Source organism: Rutidosis leptorrhynchoides, chromosome 1 (assembly GCF_046630445.1).
Source record: "Rutidosis leptorrhynchoides isolate AG116_Rl617_1_P2 chromosome 1, CSIRO_AGI_Rlap_v1, whole genome shotgun sequence".
Lineage (NCBI taxonomy): Eukaryota > Viridiplantae > Streptophyta > Magnoliopsida > Asterales > Asteraceae > Rutidosis > Rutidosis leptorrhynchoides.
The window spans coordinates 714,422,247-714,435,611 of record NC_092333.1 but is presented as its reverse complement, the minus strand read 5'-3'; the positions used below and the strand labels follow the sequence as shown (position 1 = coordinate 714,435,611).

At 36.0% G+C, this 13,365-nt stretch overlaps 1 long non-coding RNA gene across 7 annotated transcripts; it reads right to left on the bottom strand.

Annotated features, from left to right (window-relative positions):
• Positions 1-2,125: 2,125 nt before the first annotated feature.
• LOC139886231 (uncharacterized) lies at positions 2,126-12,919 on the bottom strand. Of its 7 annotated transcripts, none has more exons than XR_011772331.1 (9): positions 12,356-12,919; positions 12,086-12,268; positions 6,386-6,627; positions 6,022-6,102; positions 4,133-4,887; positions 3,867-3,960; positions 3,233-3,316; positions 2,683-2,757; positions 2,126-2,338 (listed from the first exon to the last, which is right to left on the bottom strand). It is a non-coding gene; the product is annotated as an uncharacterized lncRNA (long non-coding RNA). The 7 variants fall into 7 exon arrangements; XR_011772334.1 differs by lacking the exon at positions 3,233-3,316 and having other exon boundaries at positions 4,133-4,260; positions 4,338-4,887; XR_011772335.1 differs by lacking the exon at positions 3,233-3,316 and having other exon boundaries at positions 4,133-4,252; positions 4,338-4,887.
• Positions 12,920-13,365: the final 446 nt, after the last annotated feature.

Here is a 13,365-nt window from a genome sequence, read left to right as displayed (position 1 = left end):
CAAACTAACATCACGGCTAGGGAAGTGTGACGTTATCTTTCAGCGGATCCACCTTAGTCAATATGACGTGTCTGTAATTATCAGAAAACATGGAGTAGGTTCATGATTAGAACATTTTGGAATGGCGGTTATTGATAATGTAGTTATGAAATAGCAGTTATGGAGGTAACCGCAAGATATTCACCTATAAATAACAAGGCTAAGTGTCATTTGGAAGCTAATGCACCTACACCACCTATAAATGACAAGGCTTAGGTACTGTTTGTTTTTTAAGATGTTTTATGTCTGATGTCGGTAACCATGTCTGCGAAAGAAGATGTGGTTCTAACGTCTGCAAGCTAATGATAGAAGGCTGTTTGTTTTTTTATCTGCAAAACTCAATATGGTTATGAATTAAAATACTTTAGATGTATTATTGAATACTTTGTAGCGTCCAGCTTGTTCAAAAATCAAAACTAATTAAAAAATTTAATACTAATACTAATAAGTAATTATATTTCAATTCAAAACTCCAAATACTCACAACCTATAATTTCATTAATGTAAGAAACAAAACGACAGCAAGAGTTCTAGATACAAATTAAAAAATATTAAAACAAGAAATTACAATTACAATTGAGTTACAATTAAGTGATGATATCAATATCAATATAGCTATCAACATAAACAGGTGGGACACGAAGATTTTGGGAGACTCGGAAAATAGATCTGTACATACACAATACCCATAAACATAAACAGATGACCAATAAGTTTTTAACAAAAAAAATCAGTAAAAAAATACACCAAGATCAGGTAGTTCGACTGGAGGTGCGTGGTGGCCGAATTTGATCTTTTTTATGCTGTAATCGAAACTAGAGTTTGTGTTTGACCTTCTCAGCGGTCAAACTTCGAATCGAATTGATAAGATCTTTGATTCATTAGAATCGGGAAGTGAAATGAATCTGCTTTGTTTCTTGGCACGTTATGTAACTTGATTGAGATGCGGTGTTGAACAAGAAGATAATAAAAACATTATTATTATATTTACCAATAAATCACAAGTACTAAACTGATGTTGGTTAGTAGCATATTGAGAACAATCACATAATAAAAAGCGATGGAAAATGTATATATTGTATTTTACTATCCTTTTTGTAATGTAGTTCTAAAGATAATATATAATGCATCAGAAAATTCAGCCTGTCTCGATTATAAATTCGATTTTGTTTTCGAGACGTATCAGCGTTCGAATGCTTTATGTTTGCAACTCTTCACCAAAGAACTAGAAGCAAGCTTCCCCTGGGCAGTCCGATGTGTCTTCGATTATTTCCCGCCAATTAAATGATCATGGAGGCTCTACAAACAACACTCAGGTACGTTTATTTTCCATCACGTTGTTTCATTGCTTTCATAAAGTTTAGCTGTTTATATAACCACTGTGGCAATATGTTATATATACCCATATGCAGTTTCAGGAGCTTGTTAGACGTCTATGCTTTTAGAAAGATTTAATGGTATGTAGATGTATGGTGCTGACTTTTTTTTTTTTTTTTTTTTTTAAAGTAGGCATTCAACCCTCATTATATGGAAATGGGTATTTGAATTATATTTTGCCAGTAATGGGTCAAAACTGGTAAAATTGTTAGATATAGAAAATTGCTATCTACGATACAATTAAACATGTAAACAAGTAAATGGATAAGGTTCTTAATATATAATTTTATCAAATGTATGTGGTCCGGCCAAGTTATCCTGTGACTGTTTTTGACCCTCCTTTACCTGGCCACCCCAAGATAAGCTTCTTGTGTAGACAGTAGGTGCCTTTCCCATGGGCCAAATGCGCATGGCCCAGGGCACCATGAGGACTGGGGGCACCATTTATTTTTAGCCCATTTAGATTACTAGTAAAACGACCTCAACCCTTTTTCAAAAGCGAAATTTTGTTTTTTAGCCAACATGTGCACTTTACGCACCACCAAGTACCAGTTTTCAGTTTTCGACCAAATTAACACCTGACCCGCCGTATAAAATTCCAACAAACAACATTACAATATAACTTGTTTATAAAACATCACTTCCATTAACGTTTAGCAAGTTTAAGTCTTGCATACAACCATTAAACTTTAGATGACCCATTATAAACAACAAGTGATAATCTTGACCCATTATGACAAAATGACGATATCGACATAAGTACAAGAGCGTGTTCTCGGGAATATCTACTCAATATTTAATAACTACCACAAGCATAAGCGCTAGCCACAACCAACTACCAAAAGCACTCAAGCATCAAAATATAACTTCACATCATCAAGTTAACCTTCTAAAGTCCCAATACCTTTGTTCAAACCGGAACCTATAAAACGTTAAACAACAACGGGTAAGTGAATGCTTAGTGAGAACATAGTATATAAGCATAAATATGCACACAATCAATTATACTCGGGCAAACTAAGGCATCACCGACACCGTTAGAGTCTCAGGCCCGCGAAGTAAATTTACCACAAGACGTATTTCGTATCAACCACAAACTCTAGAGTGCTCCGGAACACTACTAAAGCTACCACAAATTATACTCTATAGAGCCACCACAATTATACTCTAGTTAACACTAGAGCCACCACAATTATACTCTAGTTAACACTAGAGCCACCACCAATTAATCGAATACATACTTACACATATATATTATGAACTCACCTTAACCGCAAGCAATTTATTCACAACCACGTTCAATGCACAAAAATCCACAAGCCAATATTCCGAGTGTTCAACCTATTTATCAATTCCATATATACATATTCATCACTTTACATTCATATTGGTCAAACTAGGTCAACTACACCTAAGGGTCATCATTTAAATCCATAATCACACCTCCAAACATCTTTTGACAAGTCTAGCCATAAAACTCACTTGACCCACATTACCCACTTTGACACCCTTGATTAACTTGACAAAAATCAAGACTGACTTATATAAGTTTTCCATTTCACTAACAAATCACCATTTCTTAACTTAATCAAACAAGTTTCACAACTAATAAAACATGGAATGATTTTGACTTAAATCCATCAAGTCTTTACATAAAATTTCTCAATTAGTTGATCTTCTTTACAAAACCCACTTACATGAACCCTAACCCTAAAATTCGAATTAGGGTTTCTATGTAATCAAAATCCTTGTTTTTAAACATCACTAGCATTATCAAATAATAAAAATCCAAGCTTGAAAGTCACTTAGTTCATACCTTAAATTAAGTTTAGAGAAAACCCCAATTAGCACAAAGAAGAAGAAGAGAAGAATCAATGGTCCAAATGATGCTAGCAAGTATCTACAAGTTGATTAACACTCCTTGATTCAATTGCATGTATGAAAATCAAAGGATTTGTATCCAATCTCCCAAAATCGTCACCCTCACCAACTCTCACTCTCTTATTATAAATTTTCTGAACAAGTGAAAGAATGGGAGTGTTTGGGTGTTCTATTAAACATGGTTTTACCTAAAATTATCATTTTACCCTTGCCTACTTAAAACCTAACGTTCCTAGTCCATTTTCTGACCAAAGTTAGTTAAATAATAACAATTATTATTAAACTAGGTTTTGGGTCCGCACGTTGCAGTGGTTTTTGGTCAACATTTGTACATCCGTAGCATACATTCAAAAGGATAAGTGGAAACTGGAGTACAAAGGACAACATCATTTTGTCTGGCTTTGTTTGTTACAGTCTAGGTATACAAATGGATACTACATTGTTGTGTCTAGTTGTTCATAAGTGTGGGTTTCAAAAAGATCACTACATTACTACATATACATAGAATACATGCTCAACTCAATTAAAGTCATTTAACAAAAGCAGAAATTACATGCATGAAAACATACCTTAATTATCACGTATCTAGTCAATAAACAGCAGTACTTTGTGATTAATTTGCTGATGGTCAAGTACTGCCGATGGTTCGAACCTCCAAGATGACTAAACAATAACAAATCAATAATCAATATTTTAATTTTTTGACTGATAAATGGTAAAATAATATAAATTTTTTTAACTTCTAAACACTATAGTGTAGTCAATATGGTAACAAAAATATACAAACACGATACACAACAGGTACTGCTTTGAATTGAGAAAAATTGGTGTATACCTTCAAGCTGAGGACGTAAAAACACCTCGCAACCTCTGATAACAGGCAATGACTTTCGCCCGTGGTGGTGCCTAGTATATCCTTGGGCTAAACGGAACAACAGCTATTAGACCTTTAGACCTTCAGACCTTCAGATATCAGAAAATAAAAAATTGTAAAAAAGATAACCAAAAGTATGCAATCACATTTCGTGTAGACAACGCACGGGTATAAAATGAATGAAATTCATAGCACAACGCAAGTCATGGTTGCCCTCTTGATAATAGTCTTTCCTGCAGAATTTCCATTGTTTCTATGTAAGAATCAACAGATACAAACTGGATTATAACTATCTCCACACATACAACAGTTGATTGCACAATCTACTAACAAAACTTTGAATGCAATAAAATAAAATACCGATTTGACTCGCTTTTTATTTTAGAGTGGTTTGACTTATCATTGTCAAACTCTTTTCCTTACAAAAGTACTGTCACCAAAGTATAACAGAAAGAAAATACAAACCTCATGAGCATGCGATAATCATCATGCTTTTAAGATAATAAGTCTTTGGGGATTAAAGGTTGACAAACATGACTTTACCGTTTCTACTTCTGTTCTTCTTAGCGAAATTAGTAGGAAACCTAGTTACGAACAAAAAACTGGGGCTACGATCCACTTGTACACTCCGTTCATTCTCAACTTATTAACGGGCAACACTTAACGGGTCACTTTGAAATATCGAAAAACGTTGGTGCACCAACAAATACCTGGAACTAAAGCACAATACAGGTTAAATCATTGTTAAAGTCATGATAACTTTGATTACTAAATGGGTCACTTTTAACACTTTAAAATCAGGTTACAAATGCTTCACTCAAAGATTGGCGAGATTCATATTTTCATGTCTAAATTACTCATTCAAACTCTAATGTTAAGACTGACTACCTTATGATATCATATTAACATACTACATATATTTTTTATATTATCACTATTGACCTCATATTATAAATTATTAACATACAATATATATATATATATATATATATATATATATATATATATATATATATATATATATATATATATATATATATATATATGAAGGCCTTTCAACTTTAATCAAGTCTGAGGTTCAAAATGAACAAAAAAATTGAATAATTTAGTTTACCTACAACTATATGAATACCAATATAGAAGAGATTAGAAAATGTACAAATCTAGTAACATTTGGGTGCCTATGTATACCATCAGATAATTGATTATATATATGATGCATGATAAAGGTGGCAATTTCAGCCCACTAATTCAACAAACCATCAACTCTGGTTATGCTTTATACAAAATGGGTTGAACAGGTTGAAATTTGAAAAAGTGTATTTGAATTACATACACCTTCTAAAAGTACGAATTTGACCAATCCGAAAAAACTAACCAATTTGGCATATTACCCAACCTGCCCAATCGCCCACTTTGACACCGCCTAAACCATGGGGGCAGAAACAATGTCCTAATCCAAGAAGTCTATAAAAGAACAAACTGATTAGTACCCGCATGTGAACATATCAAAACAATACGTACACTATTTATTTTCAATCATATAGCAAAATATTAGAACTGCTAGATTTTGAATTAATCTTACACTTTGTTAGCAAAAATGCAACAATGTTATTATAATATGCATATTTTCTAATAAAAATATATATCATCCTAATCAAGCAACTATCACTAAACTTGGATAGAATTACAATGATGCACAAATATGTATGCCACATTTAAGCTCAAACTCAGGTATATTAAAAAGAAAAGCATAATATTGAAGACATCGAATAAATCGTATGAGAAATTGAAGAGCTAGTTTACCTTAAAACAAAGAAGATAATTCAAATATAGGCTTGCAAGTTTACCTTAAAGGAAAATATGCACTAATCTTTGTCTCCGGAAACATAACACAATGACTGTACTCGATATCCTTTGCTTTTTTGTATCTGACATGAAATTTTAGTTATAACAATAAGCAATAATTAGAATCGAATCAAATTTTTACAAATACTATTTATTTTAAAAAGAACTTTCTAATGCCACAGTCCACATCAAGAAACCCACAATCAGCAAACATCAAAAAAGCGAATAAACACAAAAACAAAGAAACTTGCAATAATATATGAATCCCAGAAATAGAAATTTCGATTACATAACAATAATCAAAGGGTTTAGTAAGAGTAATTTTTATGCAAGATTCACATAAAACTCGAAATGTATTTGCTTTACCTACATATCAAGCTTTCCGAATCAGGTATAGACGATCCTCGCCAAAGCTTGAATACTTTGAGGGTCTTGTAGATCAAGATGATGATAGAGCACATTTTATAAACCAAGTATGTGGAGCAAAAACATCGCATATGTATCCTTTATCTCGTATCCGACTGTCAATAAAACTCACAATTGAAGCTGCAAGTTGTCTGACTGTCTTAAACACAATGCCTTTGTTGACGCCAGTCACGACGACGTACCTAAAACCATTGAAAATATCAAATAAATTGGCATTTAAACATATTGGGAGAAATTAATGTACTTAAATAATATTTTCCATTACGGATGAAAACATAATAAGCACCCCATATTACTCTTTCCATAACCTCATGTTCCAATGTGGGATACTTTACTAAAAATCACCAATCTTTCTTCAAAGTTCATTCAGAGTTATTTTCTAAAGTAATTTTAATCCTAGTTTCTAAGTTATAGCTTCAACGTGGCTGCTTTTATTATTGGCTTTCTGCTCATATCTCTATATATTTTGCTTTTGTTGTTTCTTACAATTCTTTCTTTCTGTGTTACAATTCGTTTTTGTTGTTTTTTGGCACGCTATATGCTGTTTAACAGAATATGTCAACAACATTTCCACATCTTAAATAACTAAATAAGATTAATTTCTGTTGGAAGCTAAACTTGATTTTGGGCTATGTGTTTGGATTTGGGCTTGCAAGTATACAAGTGTATTATATCAAGATTATAGTCCATTATCTAGAAATTTCAAGTAATATGTAGTAAGTGTGTAGAATGATCATGTAAAATATCTAAGTCTAGAAAATACTTAGGAAATATCTAGATATTAGTAGATAATGAAGTATTCTAGACTACTCCATTGAGTAGTATAAATAGAGGGATTCACCTCTCATTTGTAATCAAGCAAATCAAGTAATAAACAAAGCCTTCAAGATCAATCAAACATCTAAATCATCAATCCTCTCTTCCACAAATAATATACACATAACCTCCTATTTTAACAAATTGGTATCAGAGCTTGGTCGACAAGATGATGGCCAACAATGTCATCACGTTTCCTCGCCTCACAAAGGATAATTATGATCGATGGAGCATCCAAATGAAGACCTTCCTAGGTGGACAAGACTTATGGGAGATTGTGGAGGAGGCTATGAGGAACCTGCAGAAAAAGGTCCTCTCAGCAAGGAGAAAAAATTAATGAAGACGAACGATCAAAAGGCTCTTTCCATCATTCAACAAAGTGTAGATGATGGAGCTTTTGAGAAAATTGCAAGTGCAGCCACCGCCAAGAAAGCATGGGAGATCTTGGAGAATTCTTATAAGGGAGTTGATAAGGTGAAAAAGGTTCGACTACAAACACTACGAGGTGAGTTCGAATCCTTAAATAAGAAAGACTCAGAATCAATTTCTGATTATTTTACAAGAGTCTTGGCGGTTGTCAATCAATTAAAAAGGAATGGTGAAACTCTAAGTGATGTAAGAGTCATTGAGAAGATTCTTAGATCATTAGATTCAAAATTCGACTATATAGTCGTAGCCATCGAAGAATCTAAAGATCTAGAATCAATGACTATCGATGAACTCATGGGTTCACTACAAGCCCATGAAGAGAGGTTTAATAAGAAAAGTAAAGAGCCTTTGGAGCAAGCTTTACAAGCAAAACTCTCTTTCAAGGAAGAGAACAGTGAAAAGACTCATCAAACGAGTCAACGAGGTCGTGGTCAAGTACGTGGCCGAGGACGAGGGCAAGGATATATCAAACGTGGAGGTTATAGTTCTTACAAAAATGAAGAAAGAAGTCAAGATTTTCACCCGACAAGAGGTCGCGGGAGAGGCTACACAAGTAGAAAGCCAAGGTATGACAATTCTCAAACCAAATGCTATAATTGTCATAAATTTGGCCACTATGCTTCGGAATGCGAGAAGTCAAACAGTTACGTGCAAGAAAGAGCAAATTTTGCACAAGAAGATACTGAAGCCGTGGAAAACACTTTGTTACTAGCATGCAAAGGTGAAGATAACGGAGAATCAAATTTGTGGTATCTCGACACGGGTGCAAGCAACCATATGTGCGGTGATAAAAAAATGTTTGTGGAGTTGGACGAGGTAATTAGTGGAAATATCACCTTCGGAGATTCCTCTAAAGTCCCGGTTAAAGGCAAAGGTAAGATTCTCATCCGCTTGAAAAATGGAAGGCATCAATTTATCTCTAACGTGTATTATGTGCCCAATATGAAGGCGAATATACTGAGTATTGGACAACTCTTGGAGAAAGACTATGATATTCACATGATAAATCGTACCCTTTCTTTAAGAGACCAAAAAGGAGGTTTGATTGCTAAGGTTCCAATGTCAACGAATAGGATGTTCATGCTAAATATTCAACATGACATTCCAAGATGTTTAAAAGCATGTTTCAAAGATAATTCTTGGCTTTGGCACATGAGATACGGGCACTTAAATTTTGGAGGCTTAAAATTATTATCAAGTAAAGGAATGGTGAAGGGTTTGCCTCCAATTAATCATCCAGATCAAATATGTGAGGGATGCCTTCTAGGAAAGCACTTCCGAAACAGTTTTCCAACAGAAGCTTCTAGTAGAGCTAAGAAACCTCTAGAACTTATTCACACAGATATGTGTGGACCCATCAGCCCATCGTCTTTTGGTAAAAATAGATATTTTCTTCTATTCATTGATGATTTTAGTCGAAAGACATGGGTCTATTTTCTAAAAGAGAAGTCGGAAGCTTTTGGAATGTTCAAGAAGTTTAAAGCATTTGTGGAGAATCAAAGTGGTCTCACCATAAAGGCGTTGATATCCGATCGTGGAGGAGAGTTCACATCCAAGGAATTCAAGGAATTTTGCGACAACAATGGGTTACGACGTCCTCTAACCCTTCCGTATTCACCGCAGCAAAATGGTGTTGCGGAAAGAAAAAATAAGACCATTCTTGATATGGCTCGGAGTATTTTAAAGAGCAAAAGGATGCCTAAGGAGTTTTGGGCTGAGGCAGTGGACTGTGCGATCTATCTAGCAAATCGCTCGCCCACTAGAAGCGTCAAGAACAAAACGCCCATTGAAGCTTGGAGTGGAAGGAAGCCCGGCATCTCACACCTTCGAGTGTTCGGAAGTGTGGCATATGCTCATGTGCCAGATCAGAAGAGGACGAAGCTCGATGATAAAAGCGAGAAACTCATATTCGTGGGCTATGACTCAAGTTTGAAGGGTTACAAGTTATACAATCCCAAGACCGATAAAGTAATCTCAAGTCGAGATGTGGTGTTTGATGAAGAAACATGGGATTGGAATGTTCCCGAAGAGGAGAACTACGACTTTCTCCCTTATCCATTCGAAAGTACTGCAAGGAACGAAGAATATCTAGAAGTTCAAGAACCTTCTAGTACACCATCTCCGCACTCTCCACGTACTCCAACCACTACACCTAATGAAGTGACACCAACATCAGGAGGAGAATCAAGTAGGCTACAACATCACACAAGGAGCATTAGGGAGTTGTATGAGGTAACCCAGCCTATGGAGGATCTATCATTGTTCTGCCTTCTTGCCGATTGTGAGCCAATAAGTTATGAAGACGCAACAAAAAGCCAAAAGTGGAAACGTGCAATGGATGAAGAGATTCAAGCAATCGAGAAGAATAATACGTGGGATCTTGCCACACTACCAAAGGGACATAAGGCTATTGGTGTAAAATGGATGTACAAGGCCAAGAAGAATTCCAAAGGTGAAGTTGAAAGATATAAGGCAAGGTTGGTGGCGAAGGGATATAGTCAACGAGCCGGCATAGACTATGACGAGGTATTTGCTCCCGTCGCTCGTCTAGAAACAATAAGATTAATAATCTCACTTGCGGCTCAGCATAATTGGAAGATTTATCAAATGGATGTCAAATCCGCGTTCCTTAATGGCCACTTAGAAGAAGAAGTCTATATAGAACAACCTTTGGGATACATCGTGAAAGGCCAAGAGAATAAGGTACTAAAATTGAAAAGGGCCTTATATGGGTTGAAGCAAGCGCCTCGAGCATGGAATAGCAGGATAGACAAGTATTTACAACAGAATGGCTTTACAAAATGCCCACATGAGCATGCTCTCTATACCAAAGTAAGCAAGGAAGGAGATGTTATGATTGTGTGCCTATATGTGGATGACTTGATATTCACTGGTAGTAATCCCAAAATGTTCGAGGAGTTCAAGAAAGCAATGGTTCAGGAGTTCGAGATGACCGACATTGGACTTATGGCTTACTATCTTGGGATCGAGGTGAAACAAAAGAAAGAAGGAATATTTATATCCCAAGAAGGTTATGCGAAGGAGGTGCTGAAGAAGTTTAAGATGAATAACTGCAAGTCAATGAACACACCGGTGGATTGCAATCTCAAATTATCAAAAGATGATGAAGGACACTTGGTTGACCCAACACAATACAAGAGTTTGGTTGGAAGTCTGAGGTACCTAACCTGCACAAGGCCTGATATTCTCTACGGAGTTGGACTAGTAAGTCGATACATGGAAGCACCTACAATAAATCACTTGAAGGCGGCCAAGAGGATACTTCGCTACATCAAAGGTACGATTGACTATGGCATGTTTTATTCGCCTTCTGATCACTTCAAGCTAGTTGGATACAGTGATAGTGATTGGGCTGGAGACATAGATGATCGTAAGAGTACGAGTGGTTTCGTGTTCTATATGGGAGACACGGCGTTCACATGGAGCTCGAAGAAGCAACCCATTGTGACTCTGTCAACGTGTGAAGCCGAGTTTGTAGCAGCAACATCGTGCACCTGTCATGCAATATGGCTCAGGAAGTTACTAAATGAGCTTAAGTTTTTTCAAAAGGAAGCTACGGAGATATATGTGAATAACAAGTCTGCGATTGCTCTAGCAAAGAATCCAGTCTTCCATGATCGAAGCAAACACATCGATACGAAATACCATTACATCAGGGAGTGTGTTGCAAATAAAGAGGTGCAAATAAAGTACGCGAAGTCATATGACCAAGTTGCTGATATTTTCACAAAGCCTCTAAAACACGAGACGCTTCAGAGATTACGGAATATGCTCGGAGTGACGAAATCAAGTTTAAGGGGGGCTGTTGGAAGCTAAACTTGATTTTGGGCCATGTGTTTGGATTTGGGCTTGCAAGTATACAAGTGTATTATATCAAGATTATAGTCCATTATCTAGAAATTTCAAGTAATATGTAGTAAGTGTGTAGAATGATCATGTAAAATATCTAAGTCTAGAAATTTCAAGTAATATGTAGTAAGTGTGTAGAATGATCATGTAAAATATCTAAGTCTAGAAAATACTTAGAAAATATCTAGATATTAGTAGATAATGAAGTATTCTAGACTACTCCATTGAGTAGTATAAATAGAGGGATTCACCTCTCATTTGTAATCAAGCAAATCAAGTAATAAACAAAGTCTTCAAGATCAATCAAACATCTAAATCATCAATCCTCTCTTCCACAAATAATATACACATAACCTCCTATTTCTAACAATTTCAACTAAACTTATAACTCAATATCACACTAAATCATTTACAATTCAACATATACCACAATGTATGACATGATCATGGTTCCTTTACTTCAAAAACATAAAAGATAAAAAAACACACACACACACACACACACACAAAAACTGTGATACGTACCAGATTTTTGCCAAACACAATCGAAAGATGTTGGTTTCCAGACTTCACTGGATATATTATCGTTTAAGGTCCCATAATATGTTACATCCACAACCATTAGCCCGCTCCATTAGTCGACTATATGCTACATCAACAACCATTAGCCGACTCCATTCGTCGACTATTAATTAGTAGACTCTGAAACTTAAAAAAAACGATGACAAAATCGAAATCATAATCAGTACCGTAAATCCATTCGAATAACTATAAACAATCGGAATTTGAGCAAACCTTTTTTCGTGTGTAATGTCAGTTGCAACGAACGAATAGCAAGCAATACAGAATCGCCAGAAACCCTAATAGGGCAAGTGTGATATGAATCGCAACCAACGAATATGTGCAATTGGAGGAAGGAAATCGCCAAAAGCGCTGACCTTGTGATTGATTTTTTATCACCAAAAGGCCTGAAGTTGTAGTTGATGTCTGGGAAAATGGAAAATAGGGCAAAGGGGTTACCCTAATTTGGCTGTGGTGCTTGCGACGGAGTTGATAGCAAGAGACGAACACGGCGGTGGTTACACGGGGGACGACAGTAGCGAAGAATACCACCTGAGACGTAGGTGATGGTGGTTGTGGCGGTGACACTGACGTCGACATGAAGAGGGTTCTTGGGGGATGTAGTTAGATTGGCGAGGGAGAAGTGAGGATGTGATTAAAATGGGGAAAGAAGGCTGCTGTGAGGGCGGTTGTGATAGGCGAAGGCGGCGATGATGGTGGTTGTGATAGACGAAGAACTCGAGAGAGATGGAGAGCTGGTGGTGGTATGGAGATGGAGGAATGTTGGTATGGAGATGAAGGTCAGAAGAGTGTAGAATGAAGGAGAGGCAAGCAGTGGACGGGATAGCAGCCAAAAAAAAACACGCTACAGTACTGTAGCGCGTTAACAGTGGTTTTTGAGTGTTGGAGCCAATGAGATTGTGACACCATTTACCACAATTAAATATGTATTGTACTGTAGCGCGTTAACAGTGGTTTTTGGGTGTTGGAGCCAATGAGATTGTGACACCATTTACCACAATTGTGACACTATTTATCACAATTAAATATGTATATAATATTACCTTAAGGAAAATGGGGTGTTACAACTGGGTTCATTTCTTAATCCAAATATACAATGTAAAAATTATTTTAGCCCAATCTATCTATATCTATACTATATTTAATTTGGTGATGTCGCTGACATCATTTTTGCTGACCTGGCAGCATCCTAAGACAGGGTTCCTATCTTTTAATGATGTCAT